At 44.1% G+C, this 23,664-nt stretch overlaps 1 protein-coding gene across 1 annotated transcript in view; it reads left to right on the forward strand.

Moving 5' to 3' along the window:
* The first annotated feature begins 9,874 nt into the window (after nucleotides 1–9,874).
* ctif (CBP80/20-dependent translation initiation factor) overlaps nucleotides 9,875–23,664 on the forward strand; it is a 173,604-nt gene continuing 159,814 nt past the window's right edge. The window contains exon 1 of the mRNA XM_038989443.1: nucleotides 9,875–9,987. The gene's annotated coding sequence lies outside the window, so the exon portion shown is untranslated. The remainder of the gene's footprint in view (nucleotides 9,988–23,664) is intronic.

The raw sequence follows: 23,664 nt of genomic DNA on the forward strand, positions 1-23,664 counted from the left end.
GTATATATATTGTTTTTTGTTTGTTTGTTGTTGTGCCGGTTTTGCATGTTTTTTTGGCATTAATACATGTCACATATCAGTTTGCAAACAATGTAATTTTTTTTTTACATAATTGAGTTAATAAAGCCGCAAACAAACATGGTCTCTTTTTTGCTTTCTTGAGTAAGACAGCTCCAAAATGCAGATGTTTCAGCCTAGCTCAGTGCTTTCTGTGGTGGTGGGGCAGCCAGCAGAAAATAATAAGCATAGGGGTTGGTGATATTCTCTAGTTGCGCCGTGATTGGCTCAGTGTTCTGTCACTCATGGGGGCACTACTTCACCGCAAAATCTATGGGTAGAGCTCAAAAATGTAAGACCCTTGGGTGCTGCCATAGACTTACATTAGAAGTGCCCATCCAAGAAGGCTCAAGGTCATTGGCCACAGATAAAATTACGTCAAATCTTGTTATATATACAGCAGCTTTGATTGAACTGGTCATGTCAACATCATACTTTCAGTTTAGCTAGCAAGCTAGACAAGGAGTCATCATCATGCATCAAGTCGGAAATCTACTGGCTAATCCTTTGCAATCCTTGTCATATGAAGAGAAGTCATAGATAAAACGTCTCGGTGCTCATCGAGACGTTTTATACAACAAGTTGGAAATCGCAAATGAGTGCTAAGGCGCCACTGCAGCCCCGGGTTCGATCCAAGGGGATCGTGTCACAGCCGGCTGAAGAGTTCCTGTTCAAGTGGGCACAGCATAACAAGGTGAGTCCAAAAATGTTTTGTATGCTGCTGCATAAATTATGTAATATGCCAGGGAGATATGTATACTGTAGCTAAGAAAGTAATACTAAGTGTATGTTGTGTAGTAAGCTGTTAGTAGCCCATGTGCCTCACCCTAATAATTTGGTCACTTTCCCTCTCATAATTTAGCATTCTGCTCTGGCTTGGTGTTGCACATGTAGCCTATAGCCTCTTTTAGAGAAATGTAATCAATGAAAATTGTATGAGCTTTCATTGTCTGCTTATATGCCCCCTTTATTTATCCTAGGGTTCTGACTTGGTGTACAGGAAGAATACTGTAAGAACGGACCATGTTCTGAATTCTGTCGCTGTACATTTCAAAAGTGCTGAACAAATAGTTATATTGACTAAGTCCGTCATAGCTTGCTCATTAATGTCTTAATCGAAATTACGGATTGCCTCTTATCAGCTTGTCGTCCCCTTATGCTATAGTTTGCACATCTCAATTGTTAGTAGAAACCACATTTGTTTAAGCAAGTCAGCCATATCAGTTCTGTGTTATTAAAAGGCAGTAAATGAGGCTGAATTAACTGTTTCGCTGCCAGACAAGGCTCTGCTGATAGCCAGGTGTAGTAGTTGTAAGGATTCACTCCATGGTGCTGAACAGAAAGCTCTGCTGTCGGGAACAGCTTTATGTAGGCCCTAACAGTTTGTGGGCACCTTTTGTCACCGTTATAGTGCAATTAATGTATTGTTTAGTGTTGTGTAGTGGCTTTGCTGGCATGCATCCACATTTTTGTTGTTGGAGTTTGCCCAACCCAGATTTGCATGCTAAAATCGTCACTGTATCAAATACATCCAACACACGGTTTTATGCCATTCGCTTCTTTCCAGCCATTATTATGAGCCATCCTCCCCTCAGCAGCTTCCACTTGGTTACGGTTGTAAGGCCGGTTGGACATACTGCCAAATTCTTAAAAACGATGTTGGAGGTAGTTTATGGTAAAGAAATCAACATTCAATTGTCTGGCAACAGTTTTGGTGGACATTCCTGCAGTCAGCATGTGTAACAGTATAACTTTAGACCGTCCCCTCGCCCCGACACGGGCGCGAACCAGGGACCCTCTGCACACATCAACAACAGTCACCCACGAAGCGTCGTTACCCATCGCTTCACAAAAGCCGCGGCCCTTGCAGAGCAAGGGGAAACCCTACTTCAGGTCTCAGAGCAAGTGACGTAACCGATTGAAATGCTATTAGCGCGTACCCGCTAACTAGCTAGCCATTTCACATCCGTTACACATGCAAATTTCACGCTCTCTCAAAACTTGAGACATCTGTGGCATTGTGTTGCGTGACAAAACTGCACATTTTAAAGTGGCCTTTTAATGTCCCCGGCAGAAGGTGCACCTGTGTAAAGATCATGATGTTTAATCAACTTTTTGATATGCCACACCTGTCAGGTGGAGGGATTATCTTGGCAAAGGAGAAATGCTCACTAATAGGGATGTAAACAAACGTGTTAACAAAATTTGAGAGAAATAAGCTTTTTGTGCGTATGGAAAATTTCAGGGATTTTTTTTCCACCTCATGAAACATTGGACCAACACTTTACATGTTGTGTTTATATTTTTTTCAGTGTATATGAGGCTCAACTATTAATGCTTCAGGGGAGATCTATGCACAGCAAGTTATTTGTCAATTAGGCTATTCTTAGAATATTTGTAACAATTACATGGCTACTGTTTAATAGAGGGGAATCCCAGTTTTCCAATGGTGCAGATTTATTTAGGCTGCAGTTATCCATGACTTTCCATGACTTTCCAAACCCTAATTTGACAACTTGGAATAGCGTGTCATGCGCATTCAGGCTGGCCCGAGTCAAGTACTGACTTCGTGCACAAATCATCCATTTGTGCACGAAGTTTTGTCCCATGGAATAAATGTTGTAGATCTTAATGTTTTTCCTCATAATCCTGGACTATCGGACCACCATTTTATTACGTTTGCAATCGCAACAAATAATCTGCTCAGACCAACCAAAAGTCGTGCTATAAATTCTCAGACAACACAAAAATTCCTTGATGCCCTTCCAGACTCCTTCTGCCTACCCAAGGACGTCAGAGGACAAAAATCAGTTAACCACCTAACTGAGGAACTCAATTTAACCTTGCGCAATACCCTAGATGCAGTTGCACCCCTAAAAACGAAAAACATTTGTCATAAGAAACTAGCTCCCTGGTATACAGAAAATACCCGAGCTCTGAAGCAAGCTTCCAGAAAATTGGAACGGAAATGGCGCCACACCAAACTGGAAGTCTTCCGACTAGCTTGGAAAGACAGTACCGTGCAGTATCGAAGAGCCCTCACTGCTGCTCGATCATCCTACTTTTCCAACTTAATTGAGGAAAATAAGAACAATCCAAAATTTCTTTTTGATACTGTTGCAAAGCTAACTAAAAAGCAGCATTCCCCAAGAGAGGATGGCTTTCACTTCAGCAGTAATAAATTCATGAACTTCTTTGAGGAAAAGATCATGATCATTAGAAAGCAAATTACGGACTCCTCTTTAAATCTGCGTATTCCTCCAGGGCTTAGCTGTCCTGGATCTGCACAGCTCTGCCAGGGCCTGGGATCGGGAGAGACACTTAAGTGTTTTAGTACTATATCTCTTGACACAATGATGAAAATAATCATGGCCTCTAAACCTTCAAGCTGCATACTGGATCCTATCCCAACTAAACTACTGAAAGAGCTGCTTCATGTGCTTGGCCCTCCTATGTTGAACATAATAAACGGCTCTCTATCCACCGGATGTGTACCAAACTCACTAAAAGTGGCAGTAATAAAGCCTCTCTTGAAAAAGCCAAACCTTGACCCGGAAAATATAAAAAACTATCGGCCTATATCGAATCTTCCATTCCTCTCAAAAATTTTAGAAAAAGCTGTTGCGCAGCAACTCACTGCCTTCCTGAAGACAAACAATGTATACGAAATGCTTCAGTCTGGTTTTAGACCCCATCATAGCACTGAGACTGCACTTGTGAAGGTGGTAAATGACCTTTTAATGGCGTCAGACCGAGGCTCTGCATCTGTCCTCGTGCTACTAGACCTTAGTGCTGCCTTTGACACCATCGATCACCACATTCTTTTGGAGAGACTGGAAACCCAAATTGGCCTACACGGACAAGTTCTGGCCTGGTTTAGATCTTATCTGTCGGAAAGATATCAGTTTGTCTCTGTGAATGGTTTGTCCTCTGACAAATCAACTGTACATTTCGGTGTTCCTCAAGGTTCCGTTTTAGGACCACTATTGTTTTCACTATATATTTTACCTCTTGGGGATGTTATTCGAAAACATAATGTTAACTTTCACTGCTATGCGGATGACACACAGCTGTACATTTCAATGAAACATGGTGAAGCCCCAAAATTGCCCTCGCTAGAAGCCTGTGTTTCAGACATAAGGAAGTGGATGGCTGAAAACTTTCTACTTTTAAACTCGGACAAAACAGAGATGCTTGTTCTAGGTCCCAAGAAACAAAGAGATCTTCTGTTAAATCTGACAATTAATCTTGATGGTTGTAAAGTCGTCTCAAATAAAACTGTGAAGGACCTCTGCGTTACTCTTGACCCTGATCTCTCTTTTGACGAACATATCAAGACTGTTTCAAGGACAGCTTTTTTCCATCTACGTAACATTGCAAAAATCAGTAATGTTCTGTCCAAAAATGATGCAGAAAAATTAATCCATGCATTTGTTACTTCTAGGTTAGACTACTGCAATGCTCTACTTTCCGGCTTCCCGGATAAAGCACTAAATAAACTTCAGTTAGTGCTAAATACGGCTGCTAGAATCCTGACTAGAACCAATAAATTTGATCATATTACTCCAGTGCTAGCTTCCCTACACTGGCTTCCTGTTAAGGCAAGGGCTGATTTCAAGGTTTTACTGTTAACCTATAAAGCGTTACATGGGCTTGCTCCTACCTATCTTTCCGAGTTGGTCCTGCCGTACATACCTACACGTACGCTACAGTCACAAGACGCAGGCCTCCTAATTGTCCTTAGAATTTCTAAGCAAACAGCTGGAGGCAGGGCTTTCTCCTATAGATCTCCATTTTTATGGAACGGTCTGCCTACCCATGTGAGAGACGCAGACTCGGTCTCAACCTTTAAGTCTTTACTGAAGACTTATCTCTTCAGTAGGTCATATGATTGAGTGTAGTCTGGCCCAGGAGTGTGAAGGTGAACGGAAAGTCTCTGGAGCAACGAACCGCCCTTGCTGTCTCTGCCTGGCCGGTTCCCCTCTCTCCACTGGGATTCTCTGCCTCTAACCCTATTACAGGGGCTGAGTCACTGGCTTACTGGTGCTCTTTCATGCCGTCCCTAGGAGGGGTGCGTCACTTGAGTGGGTTGAGTTACTGACGTGATCTTCCTGTCTGGGTTGGCGCCCCCCCTTGGTTTGTGCTGTGGTGGAGATCTTTGTGGGCTATACTCGGCCTTGTCTCAGGATTGTAAGTTGGTGGTTGAAGATATCCCTCTAGTGGTGCGGGGGCTGTGCTTTGGCAAAGTGGGTGGGGTTATATCCTTCCTGTTTGGCCCTGTCCGGGGGTATCATCGGATGGGGCCACAGTGTCTCCTGACCCCTCCTGTCTAAGCCTCCAGTATTTATGCTGCAGTAGTTTATGTGTCGGGGGGCTAGGGTCAGTTGGTTATATCTGGAGTACTTCTCCTGTCTTATCCAGTGTCCTGTGTGAATTTAAGTATGCTCTCTCTAATTCTCTCCTTCTCTCTTTCTTTCTCTCTCTCGGAGAACCTGAGCCCTAGGACCATACGTCAGGACTACCGGGCATGATGACTCCTAGCTGTCCCCAGTCCACCTGGCCTTGCTGCTGTTCCAGTTTCAACTGTTCTGCCTGCGGTTATGGAACCCCTACCTGTCCCAGACCTGCTGCTTTCAACTCTTAATGATCGGCTATGAAAAGCCAACTGACATTTATTCCTGATTATTATTTGACCATGCTTGTCATTTATGAACATTTTGAAAATCTTGGCTCTCTCTAATTCTCTCCTTCTCTCTTTCTTTCTCTCTCTCGGAGGACCTGAGCCCTAGGACCATACGTCAGGACTACCGGGCATCATGACTCCTTGCTGTCCCCAGTCCACCTGGCCTTGCTGCTATTCCAGTTTCAACTGTTCTGCCTGCGGTTATGGAACCCCTACCTGTCCCAGACCTGCTGTTTTCAACTCTTAATGATCGGCTATGAAAAGCTAACTGACATTTATTCCTGATTATTATTTGACCATGCTTGTCATTTATGAACATTTTGAAAATCTTGGCTCTCTCTAATTCTCTCCTTCTCTCTTTCTTTCTCTCTCTCGGAGGACCTGAGCCCTAGGACCATACGTCAGGACTACCGTGCATGATGACTCCTTGCTGTCCCCAGTCCACCTGGCCTTGCTGCTATTCCAGTTTCAACTGTTCTGCCTGCGGTTATGGAACCCCTACCTGTCCCAGACCTGCTGTTTTCAACTCTTAATGATCGGCTATGAAAAGCCAACTGACATTTATTCCTGATTATTATTTGACCATGCTTGTCACTTATGCACATTTTGAACATCTTGGCCATGTTCTGTTATAATCTCCACCCGACACAGCCAGAAGAGGACTGGCCACCCCTCATAGCCTGGTTCCTCTCTAGGTTTCTTCCTAGGTTTTGGCCTTTCTAGGGAGTTTTTCCTAGCCACCGTGCTTCTACATTTACATTTACATTTAAGTCATTTAGCAGACGCTCTTATCCAGAGCGACTTACAAGTTGGTGCATTCACCTTATGATATCCAGTGGAACAACCACTTTACAATAGTGCATCTAACTCTTTTAAGGGGGGGGGGGGGTTAGAAGGATTACTTTATCCTATCCTAGGTATTCCTTAAAGAGGTGGTGTTTCAGGTGTTTCCGGAAGGTGGTGATTGACTCCGCTGACCTGGCGTCGTGGGGGAGTTTGTTCCACCATTGGGGTGCCAGAGCAGCGAACAGTTTTGACTGGGCTGAGCGGGAGCTGTACTTCCTCAGAGGTAGGGAGGCGAGCAGGCCAGAGGTGGATGAACGCAGTGCCCTTGTTTGGGTGTAGGGCCTGATCAGAGCCTGAAGGTACGGAGGTGCCGTTCCCCTCACAGCTCCGTAGGCAAGCACCATGGTCTTGTAGCGGATGCGAGCTTCAACTGGAAGCCAGTGGAGAGAGCGGAGGAGCGGGGTGACGTGAGAGAACTTGGGAAGGTTGAACACCAGACGGGCTGCGGCGTTCTGGATGAGTTGTAGGGGTTTAATGGCACAGGCAGGGAGCCCAGCCAACAGCGAGTTGCAGTAGTCCAGACGGGAGATGACAAGTGCCTGGATTAGGACCTGCGCCGCTTCCTGTGTGAGGCAGGGTCGTACTCTGCGAATGTTGTAGAGCATGAACCTACAGGAACGGGTCACCGCCTTGATGTTAGTTGAGAACGACAGCGTGTTGTCCAGGATCACGCCAAGGTTCTTAGCACTCTGGGAGGAGGACACAATGGAGTTGTCAACCGTGATGGCGAGATCATGGAACGGGCAGTCCTTCCCCGGGAGGAAGAGCAGCTCCGTCTTGCCGAGGTTCAGCTTGAGGTGGTGATCCGTCATCCACACTGATATGTCTGCCAGACATGCAGAGATGCGATTCGCCACCTGGTTATCAGAAGGGGGAAAGGAGAAGATTAATTGTGTGTCGTCTGCATAGCAATGATAGGAGAGACCATGTGAGGATATGACAGAGCCAAGTGACTTGGTGTATAGCGAGAATAGGAGAGGGCCTAGAACAGAGCCCTGGGGGACACCAGTGGTGAGAGCACGTGGTGCGGAGACAGATTCTCGCCACGCCACCTGGTAGGAGCGACCTGTCAGGTAGGACGCAATCCAAGCGTGGGCCGCGCCGGAGATGCCCAACTCGGAGAGGGTGGAGAGGAGGATCTGATGGTTCACTGTATCAAAGGCAGCCGATAGGTCTAGAAGGATGAGAGCAGAGGAGAGAGAGTTAGCTTTAGCAGTGCGGAGCGCCTCCGTGACACAGAGAAGAGCAGTCTCAGTTGAATGACTAGTCTTGAAACCTGACTGATTTGGATCAAGAAGGTCATTCTGAGAGAGATAGCAGGAGAGCTGGCCAAGGACGGCACGTTCAAGAGTTTTGGAGAGAAAAGAAAGAAGGGATACTGGTCTGTAGTTGTTGACATCGGAGGGATCGAGTGTAGGTTTTTTCAGCAGGGGTGCAACTCTCGCTCTCTTGAAGGCGGAAGGGACGTAGCCAGCGGTCAAGGATGAGTTGATGAGCGAGGTGAGGTAAGGGAGAAGGTCTCCGGAAATGGCCTGGAGAAGAGAGGAGGGGATAGGGTCAAGCGGGCAGGTTGTTGGGCGGCCGGCCGTCACAAGACGCGAGATTTCATCTGGAGAGAGAGGGGAGAAAGAGGTCAAAGCACAGGGTAGGGCAGTGTGAGCAGAACCAGCGGTGTCGTTTGACTTAGCAAACGAGGATCGGATGTCGTCGACCTTCTTTTCAAAATGGTTGACGAAGTCATCCGCAGAGAGGGAGGAGGAGGGGGGAGGGGGAGGAGGATTCAGGAGGGAGGAGAAGGTGGCAAAGAGCTTCCTAGGGTTAGAGGCAGATGCTTGGAATTTAGAGTGGTAGAAAGTGGCTTTAGCAGCAGAGACAGAAGAGGAGAATGTAGAGAGGAGGGAGTGAAAGGATGCCAGGTCCGCAGGGAGGCGAGTTTTCCTCCATTTCCGCTCGGCTGCCCGGAGCCCTGTTCTGTGAGCTCGCAATGAGTCGTCGAGCCACGGAGCAGGAGGGGAGGACCGAGCCAGCCTGGAGGATAGGGGACATAGAGAGTTAAAGGATGCAGAAAGGGAGGAGAGGAGGGTTGAGGAGGCAGAATCAGGAGATAGGTTGGAGAAGGTTTGAGCAGAGGGAAGAGATGATAGGATGGAAGAGGAGAGAGTAGCGGGGGAGAGAGAGCGAAGGTTGGGACGGCGCGATACCATCCGAGTAGGGGCAGTGTGGGAAGTGTTGGATGAGAGCGAGAGGGAAAAGGATACAAGGTAGTGGTCGGAGACTTGGAGGGGAGTTGCAATGAGATTAGTGGAAGAACAGCATCTAGTAAAGATGAGGTCAAGCGTATCTACACCTGCATTGCTTGCTGTTTGGGGTTTTAGGCTGGGTTTCTGTACAGCACTTCGAGATATTAGCTGATGTACGAAGGGCTATATAAAATAAACTTGATTTGATTTGATCCATTGAATTATTCAAATAATTATCGCTGAGGCTTTTTTTTTTTTTACATCACTCACACCTGAAGATATTAAAATGTTATTTTCATCCAATGTCTACCATGTTTTTGGATGAGGTGATGACGTCGTCGCTTCTCCTTGCGTGCACTGAGTGCCTAGTGCACATGTATGTTGGTCAGTATAAACCGGATGCAACCCAGATATAGGAAATCCATGAATAGGTTTATGGGAATGTTAGTGAGAACAACGGTCGGACATCTTGAACGGAGTCTCCAGTCTTATTATTCCTCAGTGCTAGGCGTAAATCAGACAATCTGTATTAATAAAACCCCATAATGCAACACCCTTTGAAATGCAGGGGATCATCGACTTGACAAAAATGATCCGCTCAAACGCGCCCATTCTCGCTGTTTGAGTCTGCGTGCAAATTAACTGGAGACTCCCAGCGTCGTCCGGGTTTGGCCGGGATAGGCTGTCATTGTAAATAAAAAGTTGTTCTTAACTGACTTGCCTAGTTAAATAAATGTTAAATTATTTACATTTTTTAAATAACCATCAATTCGTCCCACAGGGACAAAAGAAAAAGACCCTGGCGCGGATATCAATTGAAATTGACTTCAGAAATAAGAAAAAACTCAATGTCTCCCATTAATGAATTGACCCTTCTCAAATGTTTGAACAAGTCTGTATTATTTCAAACAAATACAATTACAGCTCCCGACACTGTGATTGAATGGAATCGCACTGCCATACAGAACTACGGCTCCCAGAATCCAAGCCTCCACTTACCGGCCTAACGTCACATTCCTGCATTCCCCGGCTTGTGTGTCTGGAAGCGTAATCTTTTCTTTGCGAACACATTTCTCTCCCGAGAAATACACCGATGACACGGCGGGTTTAATATCAGGAGGTGCTTCAGGATTCCCCCAGCTGTCCGAATCCAAGATTTGGGTGAGGATCTATTGTTTTCTGTCTTATAGATCGTTTTGATATTATGTTTGCCGGTTAAGTGTTAAACTACAGTAGGGTAGATAGCTACGGGTGTGTAGCTAACCAGATCCAATGCGCTGCGCCCTGTGGCTAAATAATGATTGAGTACATTTCAACTGATTGTGGCTTGCGGTAAAACTGTGACTGCCTTGTATAACTATAGTAATTACAGGCAACATTTGGCTTTAAGTTTGAGGGTTAATTCAACTAAATGACATTTGCATTAGTTGATTATCAAAATGTCCTATGCAGACTTCCTAGCCAGACAAACCTGTTGACATTTTATTAGCTAGTTCGTCAGCCTCGGTTGCATCACCTTTGTTAGATGCAGACGGCAGATCCAGCCAGGCAGGCAATGTAGATAGTCAGGCAGCGTAGGGCGTGGAAGCACCGGAGGCCGGACAGATGTTGGCATTCTTCTGGCATTCAACATATTTTCTGTTTGAACACCGAACGATTCGATATCTAACGGTTTGGTATCCGAAATCCGTCTTTGTTGTTGTTATTCGCAGATTTGTGTTCCTCTCAAAAACCATTAACGATAGACCCAGCTGAGACAGTTTGCAGTATAGCTAGATGCTATATTTTACCAGCTAGCCCTGGCCTATACAGTGCCAAAATAGCCAGTCAGGTGAGTGCAGCCCTTGCCTAACACATTAGCTAGCTTGCTATGCTAGCTGAGTTTTTGATCTGAACACATTTACTTGGTCATTTAGCTAGTTAGCTACCTAGCCACAGATAAAAGGGAAACTGGTTTTACAAATCTTTAACCTAGCTAGTAAGTTAGCTAACTACTTACTAATTACATGGCTTGTTGTTACACCATGAAGGCTCTGCTTCATTTAACAGTTACAGAAGGTCCTCCAGGTTTTTCACTAGCCTAGTTTCCTTGGATTCCTAAAGAGATTATGTCCGATCCACACCAATCAAATACAATGTAAATAAATGTCTGCCCTATTGCTGAGTTGAAATTGAGGCAAGCCCATACATGTTCAGTTGGCATGGTTCTGAGGTTGAAGGCATATTGCAACAAACACGTTTTTCCTGCGATGTATGTATTTATGCTTTTGTTTCAGACAAAGTATGTGTCTATCTATGTGCATGGGTAGGGTATGTGGGGGTTGATGCTTTCAATCAGGTTGCCCACCCCACTGACTGATAAAGGCTTGTTGCATACACACACACAATAGGATGCATTTGAAAATATTATTGCTGGCACTAACAAGCTCATGGATCTATAGCACCAAACAGTGGTATTTGAAGACATTAATGTGGAAAACGCCTGCTGCCTGTATGCTGTGTCTGTTGTAAGTGGTAGGTCCGGTTTAACTAGTGTCTTCTGCCTTTTTTCTCTCATTGAGACACAATCATCTAAGAGAGAGAGTACAGTAGTTATTATCTGCATGATGTCGAGACAATCCACCTAGTTTCTGCCATATTGCTTTCATAAATCCAGTCGTCAGATCTGTGCAGGGTAGTGAACGAGAGCAGAGGGGAGGAAACATCTTCCTGGAATGAAACACCAGCCCCATAGAGATCATATCATGTATTATTCTATATGTAATTGGATTCATGTTATTGTATGCACAGCCCGCCTGGGCCTCTTTCATCAGTGTCTGGGCAGTGTTGTGTGTCAACTTAGGCTGTAATGTTTTGTGTCAGGTCAGCTGTGGCAAAAGCCCCAGTCAGTTATCTAACCTAAGTGCTCTCTGTGTTGATATCTGTTGCCTACTAATGCAGTCTTGAGGTCACAACCTATGGCCCTCTGTCACGACAAGACCTGAGACGATGATCTAACTCAGTGGTTCCCACCCTTTTTTGCTTACTGTACCACCAACTGCATTTTGCTCTGCCCAGAGTACCCCTGAAGTACCCCCTCATGTGTATTTTACCAGTGAGCCTATGGTCTCATGGGTCTTCTCAAGTACCCCCTGTGGATAGACCAAGTACCCCTAGATGTGCTAGTACCCCTGCTTGGGAACCACTGACCTAAATGACCTGGCTTTGGTAGTTTGTGTCTCTAGTCAATACTTTTAACCACCTAATGTTGCTTCTGTTATTTTGTCAGTATTTGCCTTGGAATTGATCTTTCAGCAGGTTGTTGTGGTTTAGCTAATAGATGTTGTTCTTGGCTTTGTTGGTGACTGGTAATACTTTCACTAATGCCACTGAAAGTCCTCTGCTTATCTATCTTTGTTCATTGGCCACTGTGAACAATAGATAAGATAATAGATAACTGTAGCTAGTCCTGGACAGAGTTTTTTTGTGATCTCATCTTCTTTTGACAGAAAGCTTTGAGGCCTTAGGCTAGCTTTCCTGTCCTGGCTGAAAATGCATGTATTAGTGCCCCCATAGGCCTACTAGATGTATGATGTTGTGCATGCATCATGCACACTCAGGCTTGGTTGTAAGAGAAGACCTTGTGCATCAAGCCTGAGGCTTTGATGGTGAGCCAGGCAGTTAGGGCAGCCTAGTGGGCCTATGCCATGCCTGCACGCCCCTGTCCCAGTCCCTGCCCCTACTACCAATGACTCACCAGGGTCAAACCAGGGGTACAATGGTCCCATTGTCATGCCCAAGCCTTTATGTTAAGGTGGGGTCCTCCTCTCTCCACTCGCCCGGTCACCCCCACAAGCCCCTCAGTGCAGCCATGACAGCCTCTTCTCTACCTAGGATCGCAGATTGACATTCAGCCTCTTCTCTACCTAGGATCGCAGATTGACATTCAGCCTCTTCTCTACCTAGGATCGCAGATTGACATTCAGCCTCTTCTCTACCTAGGATCGCAGATTGACATTCAGCCTCTTCTCTACCTAGGATCGCAGATTGACATTCAGCCTCTTCTCTACCTAGGATCGCAGATTGACATTCAGCCTCTTCTCTACCTAGGAGAGCAGATTGACATTCAGCCTCTTCTCTACCTAGGAGAGCAGATTGACATTCAGCCTCTTCTCTACCTAGGATCGCAGATTGACATTCAGCCTCTTCTCTACCTAGGATCGCAGATTGACATTCAGCCTCTTCTCTACCTAGGATCGCAGATTGACATTCAGCCTCTTCTCTACCTAGGATCGCAGATTGACATTCAGCCTCTTCTCTACCTAGGATCGCAGATTGACATTCAGCCTCTTCTCTACCTAGGATAGCAGATTGACATTCAGCCTCTTCTCTACCTAGGAGAGCAGATTGATATTCAGCCTCTTCTCTACCTAGGAGAGCAGATTGACATTCAGCCTCTTCTCTACCTAGGATAGCAGATTGACATTCAGCCTCTTCTCTACCTAGGATCGCAGATTGACATTCAGCCTCTTCTCTACCTAGGATAGCAGATTGACATTCAGCCTCTTCTCTACCTAGGATCGCAGATTGACATTCAGCCTCTTCTCTACCTAGGATAGCAGATTGACATTCAGCCTCTTCTCTACCTAGGATCGCAGATTGACATTCAGCCTCTTCTCTACCTAGGATCGCAGATTGACATTCAGCCTCTTCTCTACCTAGGATCGCAGATTGACATTCAGCCTCTTCTCTACCTAGGATCGCAGATTGACATTCAGCCTCTTCTCTACCTAGGATAGCAGATTGACATTCAGCTCACACAGAACTGTTTACCCACACTGTAGGGTCATGTCATTTCAGCAGTCCATGACACCCACCATCTCAGATTGTTCTGAAATGATTTCTGTAGTTAGAAACAGATAAGATAAGCATTCCTGCAACATCATTTAGTTGAAAGATAATTTGAAATTAAGCTAATTGATTGAACCCAAGGTGGCCTTTTCAATTGATTTATATAATATTCAATAAGTATAATACCCAGCATACGATTTGTACCAAACCTCTTCTTCACAATGATTTAAGACGTGCGGAATCCAAACAAATGGTCTAAAACCAGCCACGGATCCCTCAGACCCCACACCAAGCCCACCCCTATATAGGTTATCTGTTTGACAAGCAGTAGGAAGCTGTGTCTTGATCTAATGTTTATTTATACTGCATCATTTATTCTCAGTGGATTTGGTGTTATTTATTTCCTTGTTCAGAGAAATTAGCCATTGAAGTCACTTTGCATTTTCCCTTATTTTAATAGGTGTGAAAGTATCAGGTCATCTCCATATTGTTGTCATAATAACACAGCATGGTGCCTGATTGGTGGCCAGAGGTTAGGCCTACACAGCACATCTGTCGGGCTTGATTTGGGCAAAGGCCTACAAGCCTATTTGTGTCAGGCCTAAACCATTTAGGCCATAATGTCTGTCCATTTGCCTTTCTGTGACTAATGTGTAGTTATTCTTATCACAAGTTAACAGTGTTTATGTTTGCTCACTCACTCAGCTGATAGTGTATCTGTGTGTGTTTTGTGTATAACCCTTCTGTCTCTCAGGACATACAGTGGAAAGGCTAAATAGTGTACATACTGTGCTGCTGTCTCTATGCATCTGTAGTCAGTCTGTAGTCAGTGTGCCTGGGAGTGAAATCTCCACTGAGTGATGGACTAGCTGGTGCGTATTGTGTTGTGGAATGTGCTGCCAGTGGAGGGCATTCCACTGACATACCTGCACACAGAGCACACCATAAACAGTCCTGTGAGAGTACTTGCATGCCATAGCCTGCTCTGAACTCTGCTGCCTTAACACATTTTGTATCAGCTGGTCTAGGCCTACCGGTATCCTTTCACACAAGGAGTTTAAAAAACTCTTAGCTGGAGTGTCTAGCGGCTACTCAGAGGCTAGTGCTAGGTTATAGGCTGTTACTGATAATACTCTTCTGTGGAATGGTATCAGCGTTGAAAAAGAAGCCAGCCATGGCAGACGAAGGCCTATCCTTAAGTTGTCCTCATGATTTTATAACACCCTCTCATTAATGCCCATTCATTCAACAAAGTGATGAAGTTTTGTCCTGGGGTTGACCCTGTACCTCCCTCTGCTCACAGCATGAAGGATGGGAGTTTAGGTCTATTTATTTATCCTAGTGGTGGCCATAACTGTAATCATGCAAGGAACCACATCACAAAATACAATTATCACTAGTATTGACAATGGAAGGCTGCTGCTGGTCTCTGATCCCATGTATTATATCTCCTGCCGTTGTGCCCTTGAGCAAGGCATTTTAACACACCACAAAGTAAAATACTGCTCTGTATAAAACATGTGGTCCGTCAACCCTCCGTCGGGAGAGCTACTGGATCTGCAGGATTTTCATCCAATCCTGCTCAAACACAGCAGTCAGCTGATCAAGGTCCTATTGAGCAGCTGATATTTTTTATTTTCTTTACAATGTTGTGTGTTAGAGCAGGACTGGAGCAAAAGCCTGCACACCCAGTAGCTCTGCTGAGCTCTCCTGGAGGATTGTACAACATTACAATTACAACCAAAGACTGTCTTTTCTAAAATAATTCTGTCGTTCAATGAACCAGGTATCAAATGGCCAAGATCCATTTGTAAAGCTAAAATATTCAGTTTTCAGGGGAAATCTTGACAGCATACGAGTTAATTGTCATTTAGGCTATTCTAAGAATATTATCTAGATTATCATGGCGGTATCCAGATTTTCATTGTCATACCGTCCTCTCATTCTAGAATTTACGGTATTACTGGCATACCACACAAGGGGGCGCTAAAACTGCAAAAAAAGCCAATTGGGCCTCTATTGCCTCTATTACCAGAATGCTAACCAGAATGCTAACAAAATTAGCACAAACTAATTCGCTAAGGAGCGAAAACGGACAAACTAATTGCAAATCCAGCTCATAAAGTTATACAAGCATAGCTAGTAGGTACCGAATGTCCTTTTTGGTGTGTAAACATTTATAAGCGAAAGTGAATGAAAAATTGTGAAAATGAACAAAGTAGTGATGTATGATTTTTCTGAAGGAAGACCAGCATGTGTACACGGAGCAGAGGGGAGAAGAATAGAGAAGGAAGAGCAGCATGTGTACACGGAGCAGAGGGGAGAAGAATAGAGAAGGAAGAGCAGCATGTGTACACGGAGCAGAGGGGAGAAGAATAGAGAAGGAAGGGGGAGAAGAACGAAGGAGGGGAAAAAACTCTAGTAGGAAGCACATGGACAAAATGGCAGCTTTACAGAACTCATCCAGAACTCTTTGACTACTGGCAGAAAGCCATTATAAGATATGTGATAGCAAACATTTAGTAGTGAATTGCATATGTGTAATTTCATCACCTCGTGTGCTGCACCACAGAGACTCTCCAATAGATATAGAACTCTATGGACTCACCAGCTCCCTCTTTCTACCGTTGTGCTATTTACTAACTAACACGTGACTGGCTCAACTTTTCTGGGGGAACTATGGTAAGCTTCATAATGTAAAATAATGTGACGGGTGAAATGAAGAACACAATCTGCTTTACGTCTTCAAGTATTGCATAAGTTGACTACAACGTTTATTGAAAATACTAAACCCTACTAAATAGTTAACTAGCCAAACTACACAATATGTTTTAAATTGGCAACATGTGAAGTGTTGGTCCCATGTTTCATGAGCTGAAGTAAAAGAACCCAGAAATGTTCCATACGCACAAAAAGCTTATTTCTCCCCCCAAAAATTGGCACAAATTGAGCGAGCATTTCTCCTTTGCCAATAAAATCCATCCACTTGACAGGTGTGGCATATCAAAAAGCTGATTAAACAGCATGATCATTACACACCTGCACCTTGTTCTGGGGACACTAAAAGGCCACTGTAAAATGTGCAGTTTTGTCACACAACACAATGCCACAGACGTCTCAACTTTTGAGGGAGCGTCAATTGGCATGCTGACTGCTGGAATGTCCACCAGAGCTGTTGCCAGAGAATTCAACTAACAGATGCATATCTGTATTCCCAGTCATGTGAAATCCATAGATTAGGGCCTAATGAAATTATTTTAATTGACTGATTTTCTCATATGAACTGTAACTCAGTAAAATCTTTTTTAAATCTTTAAATAAATATTTTTGTTCAGTATAGCAATGAACTAGCTGTCCCTCTGCAGCAGACATATGGAGAGCAATATGTTTGGAACATCGAATCGCAATAAAATCCCAGTATCGAATCACAATACATATAGAATCGCAATACATATTGCATCAGCACCTAAGTATCGTGATAATATCGTATCGTGAGGTCTCTGGCAATTCCCAGCCCTAGTGTGTGTGTGCCACAGTGAGGTCATCCACTGTGGTGAGCAAGCAAACACATTTGATGAATTGCCCGTCATTACTTCATCTATTTTTTACTCTGCAATGGCATTTCTCTCTCATTGTCATAGGCTAGTCCTAATTGATTGTATTTTTACAGCCAATGACTGCAGACATTTTTCTAATTGGTCCTAATCGAACAGATAATGAGTAGAATATTGTGTAATGATGTGTTTTAGCTGTAGTCATTGTTGAAGTGTGTATCATGTCATTGACGTGTGTGTGTGTGTGTATTGTCTCTGTCATTAGACACCCACTTCCATTAGTGTCAGTCCTAGAATACAGAGAGGTCTAGAGAGGAGAGACCTTGATCTGTGAGCTACGCTAGTCACCAGCGCCTCTGCACTGCAGCCTTCCCACCTCCACACACTTGAATACTCTCTGTAGAGCAGCGGTATTCAAAGTCGGGGTCACGACGGGGAAGGGCAGTGGGGTCGCCTCAAGAAATTGTAAAATAAACATATTATTTTTTACATTTTTTAAGGTTGTGTCTTTTAGATTTGGGGTTGGGTGGGGTCGTGTGAAATTTCTGCCCCAAAAAATGGGGTCCCCAGAAATTGTGGCTGAAGTCCCTGCTGAACAGGTCTGAAGACCACTGCTGTAGAGTGACTGTGCAGTGTGCTGTATCTACTGTTGTATCTGCTGTTGGCAGAAGGGGCTGTTCTGTGGCTTTGCAATACATGTTTGAGTCTCTGTCTGTATCGTCATGCAGTGTCTCCCATCTCCACTACATCATGTGGCTCCACTTTCCTTTTTTCAACTTGTCACCTGACTGTTCTGTTAGCCCGTGATGTCTTCTCCTGTGTCCAGTTTCTCTGTGCTCGCTGTGCTCCAATCGATCTCGGGACCTCGTGATGATCAAACTGGGCATGCTCCAATTCACATCATCAGTCATCACTTCTCTGGAGAGAGTCAGTTAGTCTGCACGCCGCCTGGAACTTAATCTGCAGCAGCTCTGTGTGTGTGTGTGCCCGTGTGTGTGTGTGTGCGCCCGTGTGTGTGTGTGTGCGCCCGTGTGTGTGTGCGCCCGCGTGTGTGTGCGCCCGCGTGTGTGTGCGCCCGCGTGTGTGTGTGCCCGGGTGTGTGTGTGTGCGCGCACCTGTGTGTGTGTGTGTGTGTGTGTGTGTGTGTGTGTGTGTGTGTGTGTGTGTGTGTGTGTGTGTTTGTTCGTACGCGCGTGTGTGTGTGTGAGAGAACAGGGTGTCTGTGAATAATCTACTTCTAGGGATTGTCTTTATTATTCAGCGCAGCAATGAGCATATGGCAGTAGGCTATAAGTATGAATGTTCCGTTAGCGGGAAAACACAAATATCAAAAGTGATCGCCAATGCAATTATGCATGTAATTCTTTCCATATTTTCAAGAATAGTGGTGGCTGCATCATGTTATGGGTATTCTTGTAATCATTAAAGACTGGGGTGATTTTCAGGATTAAAGAGAAACGGAATGGAGCTCAGAACAGGCAAAATCCTAGAGGAAAACCTGGCTGTCTGCTTTCCACCAGACACTGGAAGATGAATTCCCTTTTCAGCAGGACAATAACCTAAAACTAAATATTGTACAATCCAGGTGTTCAAAGCTTTGAGACTTAGGTAGAACAACTCAAAGCTGTAATTGCTGCTAAAGGTGATTCTAACATGTATTGACTCAGGGGTATGAATATTTCTGTAAATGAGATAGTGAGCTCCAAAAGTATTGGGACAGTGACACATTTTTTGGTTGTTTTGGCTGTTTACTCCAGCACTGGATTTGAAATGGCACAATGCCTGAGGTTGAAGTGCACACTGTCCATTTTAATTTGAGGGTATTTTCATCCACTTCAAGTGAACCGTTTAGAAATTACAGCACTTTTTGAACATAGTCCCCCTCATTTTTGGGGAGCAACAGTATTCGTTAAGTATTTGGTACCATATTCATAGCACACGATGACTACATCAAACTTGTGACTACACCTTTTTTGGATGCATTTGCTGTTTTGGTTGTGTTTCAGATTATTTTGTGCCCAATATGAAATTTATGATAAAGTATTGCATCATTTTGGATTCACTTTTATCTTTAATTAAAATAGAATATATTTCTAAACACGTCTACATTAATGTGAATGCTACCATGATTAAAGATAATTCTGAATGAATCGTGAATTATGATTAGTGCGAAAGTTAGACACAAATATCATACTCCCAAGACATGCTAATCAAGATTATTATTACCATTATACTAACTGAGGTGGTTAGCATTTTTTGTGTGTGGGGGGGGGGGGGGGGGGCGTTATGATATTTGTGGGTCACCAGATATTTTGTTACCTCCCAGTTAGTTGGGGTAAACGCTCAGCTTAATCACCCATAGTGCCCCTCAAGTTGGCGCCGACAAAGATGGTCGCCTCGCTTCTAGTCCTTAGAAAACTATGTAGTATTTTTTTTAATGTATTATTTCTTACATTATTAGCCCAGAAAATCTTAAGTCTTATTACATACAGCCGGGAAGAACTTACTAACATTACCACCAGGAATACAACTTTCCCGAAGCGGATCCTTTGTTGCACCACTCAGGACATTGGATCTAATCCCAGAGGCCGACCCAAAACAACGTCGCCACAGAAGAGGTAGACGAAGCGGTATCCTGGTCAGACTTCTAAGGCGCTTTCACACCACCCACCGTTTCTGAGTATATTGCTCGCCAGTGTCCATTCTCTAGACAACAAGGTCGATGAAATTAGGGCAAGGGTTGCTTTCCAGAGAGACATCAGAGATTGTAACATTCTCTGTTTCACGGAAACATTGCTCTCTCGGGGTATGTTGTCGGAGTCAGTACAGCCATCGGGATTCTTCATGTGTCGCGCTGAAAGAACTAAACATCTCTCTGGGAAGAAGGGCGGGAGTATGCTTCATGATTAACGACTCATGGTGTAATCGTAACAACATACAGGAACTCAAGTCCTTCTGTTCACCTGACCTAGAATTCCTTACAATCAAATGCCTACCATATTATCTCCCAATGGAATTCTCTTTGGTTATTGTCACAGCCGTGTATATCCCCCCTCAAGCCGATACCACGACGGACCTCAAGGCACTTCACTGGACTCTATGCAAACTGGAAACCATATATCCTGAGGCTGCATTTATTGTAGCTGGGGATATTAACCTGTTTGGGCTGCAGGGGCAGTATTGAGTAGCCGGATAAAAGGTGCCCATTTCAAACGGCCTCGTACTCAATTCCTGCTCGTACAATATGCATATTATTATTACTATTGGATAGAAAACACTCTCTAGTTTCTAAAACCGTTTGAATTATATCTGTGAGTAAAACAGAACTCATTTTGCAGCAAACTTCCTGACAGGAAGTGGAAAATCTGAAATCGATGCTCTGTTCTAGGGCCTGCCTATAAATGTCCTTGATATTTATTAGAATACATGCACTTCATACATCTTCCACTAGATGTCGACAGGCAGTGAGAGAAGAAATGGAGTGTATAACTTGATCTGGGGTCGAATAAATGCTCTTTGTATGACGTGTCACCAGTTTCCTGTTTTCTGGAGAGCTCGTGAAGTGACCTGGTTTTGCCTTCTGATAAGCTGTCGTTATAGACGACTAATATCTCCGGCTTTGATTTTATTTGATACATGTGACAATATCATCGTAAAGTATGTTTTTTCAATATAGTTTTATTAGATTATTGAAATTTATTCGGGACGTTAGGCGTGTTGCGTTGTGTGCCTTTGTTCAGGAAGGAGAGCTTCGCGCTACTTTGCTAGCTTTCCGTGCTAATTGACTGGAGAAGAGGACATTCTAAATCCAAACAACGATTGTTCCCGACAAAGGACCCCTTGTACAACATTCTGATGAAAGATCATCAAAAGTAGGACCCATTTTATGATGCTATTTCATATATCTGTCGAACATGTGAAATAGTCGTTTGCGCCCAGATTTTGGGTACTCTCTCGCTATACCTAAGCTGGATGTCGTAATGAAGTTATTTTTAGAATTCTAACACGGCGATTGCATTAAGAACTAGTGTATCTATCATTTCCTATACAACATGTATTTTTTAGTAACGTTTATGTATAGTTATTTGGTCAGAATAGTTGAGTGCCATAAAAATATCCGCACATTCTGGGAAAAAGATGCTACGTTAGCACAATGTATAACCACTGATTTCAGCTCTAAATATGCACGTTTTCGAACAAAACATAAGTGTATGTATAACCTGATGTTATAGGACTGTCATCTGATGAAGCTTATCAAGGTTAGTCAAAAATTATATATCTTTTGCTGGTTTATTCGCTATCGCTAACGTGCATATTGCTATCGCTAACGTGCCTTGATGAAGGAATGCGGTTTTGTGGTAGGCTATTGTAGTAAGCTAATATAATGCTATATTGTGTTTTCGCTGTAAAACACTTAAAAAATCTGAAATATTGGCTGGATTCACAAGATGTTTGTCTTTAAGTTGCTATACACCATCGATTTTTCAGAAATGTTTTATGATGAGTATTTAGGTATTTGACGTTGGTGTCTGTAGTTACTCTGGCTGCTTCGGTCCTATTTCTGACGGTAGCTGTGATGGTAGCTGCAATGTAAAACTGATTTATACCTCAAATATGCACATTTTTCGAACAAAACATAGATTTATTGTATAACATGTTATAAGACTGTCATCTGATGAAGTTGTTTCTTGGTTAGTTTGGTTGGTTCTTGGTTAGTTAGGTTGGCTTTGTGCATGCTACCTGTGCTGTGAAAAATGTCTGTCCTTTTTTGTATTTGGTGGTGAGCTAACATAAATATGTGGTGTTTTCGCTGTAAAACATTTTAAAAATCGGACATGTTGGCTGGATTCACAAGATGTTTATCTTTCATATGCTGTATTGGACTTGTTAATGTTTGAAAGTTAAATATTTCTAAAAAATATATTTTGAATTTCGCGCCCTGCACTTGAAGTGGCTGTTGTCATATTGTGCCCGGCTTCGGGCTTGCAGCCCAAAGAAGTTAACAAAGCAAATTTGAGAACAAGGCTACCTAAATTCTATCAGCATATTGATTGTCGCACTTGTGCGGGCAATACACTGGATCACTGCTACTCTAACTTCCGCGATGCATACAAGGCCCTCGCCCGCCCTCCCTTCGCCAAATCCGTCCATGACTCCATTTTGCTCCTACCGTCCTACAGGCAGAAACTCAAACAGGATGTTCCCGTGACAAGAACTATTCAAAGCTGGGAAATGTTCCTGTGACAATAACTATTCAATGCTGGGAAATGTTCCCGTGACAAGAACTATTCAACGCTGGGAAATGTTCCCGTGACAAGAAACCTACCCTAACCAGAAACCGTGGATAGATGGCGGCATTTGCGCAAAACTGAAAGCGTGAACCACTGCATTTAACCATGGATGATGACTGGGAATATGGCTGAATATAAACAGTGTAGTTATTCCCTCCGCAAGGCAATCAAACAAGCGAAATGTCGGTTTAAGGACAAAGTGGGGTCGCAATTCAACGGCTCAGACTCAAGACGTATGTGACAGGTTCTACAGGCAATTACGGACTACAAAAAGAAAACCAGCCACGTCACGGACACCAACGTCTTGCTTCCAGACAAACTAAACACCTTCTTTGGAGGATAATACAGTGCCACCGACGCAGCCTGCTACCAAGGACTGCGGGCCTCTCCTTCTCCGTGGCCGACGTAAGACATTTAAACGTGTTAACCCTTGCAAGGCTGCCGGCCTAGATGGCATTCCTTGCCGCGTCCTCAGAGCATGCGCAGACCAGCTGGCTGGTGTGTTTACGGACATATTCAATCTCTTCCTATCCCAGTCTGCTGTCCCCACATGCTTCAAGATGGCCACCATTAATCCTGTACCCAAGAAGGCAAAGGTAACTGAACTAAATGTCTATCGCCTCGCAGCACTCATTTCTGTCATCATGAATTGCTTTGAGAGACGAGTCAAATATCATAGCACCTCCACCTTACCTGCCACCCTAGACCCACTTCAATTCACATACCGCCCCAATAGGTCCACAGACAATGCAATTGCCATCACACTACATATTGCCCTATCCCATCTGGACAAGAGGAATACCTATGTAAGAATGCTGTTCATCGACTACAGCTCAGCATTCAACACCATAGTACCCTCCAAGCTCATCATTAAGCTTGAGGCCCTGGGTCTCAACCCCGCCCTGTGCAATTGGGTCTTGGACTTTCTGACGGGCAGCCCCCAGGTGGTGAAGGTAGGAAATAACGTCTACACTTCGCTGATCCTCAACCCTGGGGCCCCACAAAGGTGTGTGCGCAAACTGAAATGGTCCACCCACTCAGACAGTGTGGTGAAGAAGGTGCAACAGAGCAATAGGCTGAAGAAATTTGGCTTGCCACCTAAAACCCTCACACATTTTTACAGATGCACAATTGAGAGCATCCTGTTGGGCTGTATCACCACT

Source organism: Salvelinus namaycush, chromosome 3, assembly GCF_016432855.1.
Source record: "Salvelinus namaycush isolate Seneca chromosome 3, SaNama_1.0, whole genome shotgun sequence".
NCBI classification, from domain to species: Eukaryota; Metazoa; Chordata; class Actinopteri; order Salmoniformes; family Salmonidae; genus Salvelinus; species Salvelinus namaycush.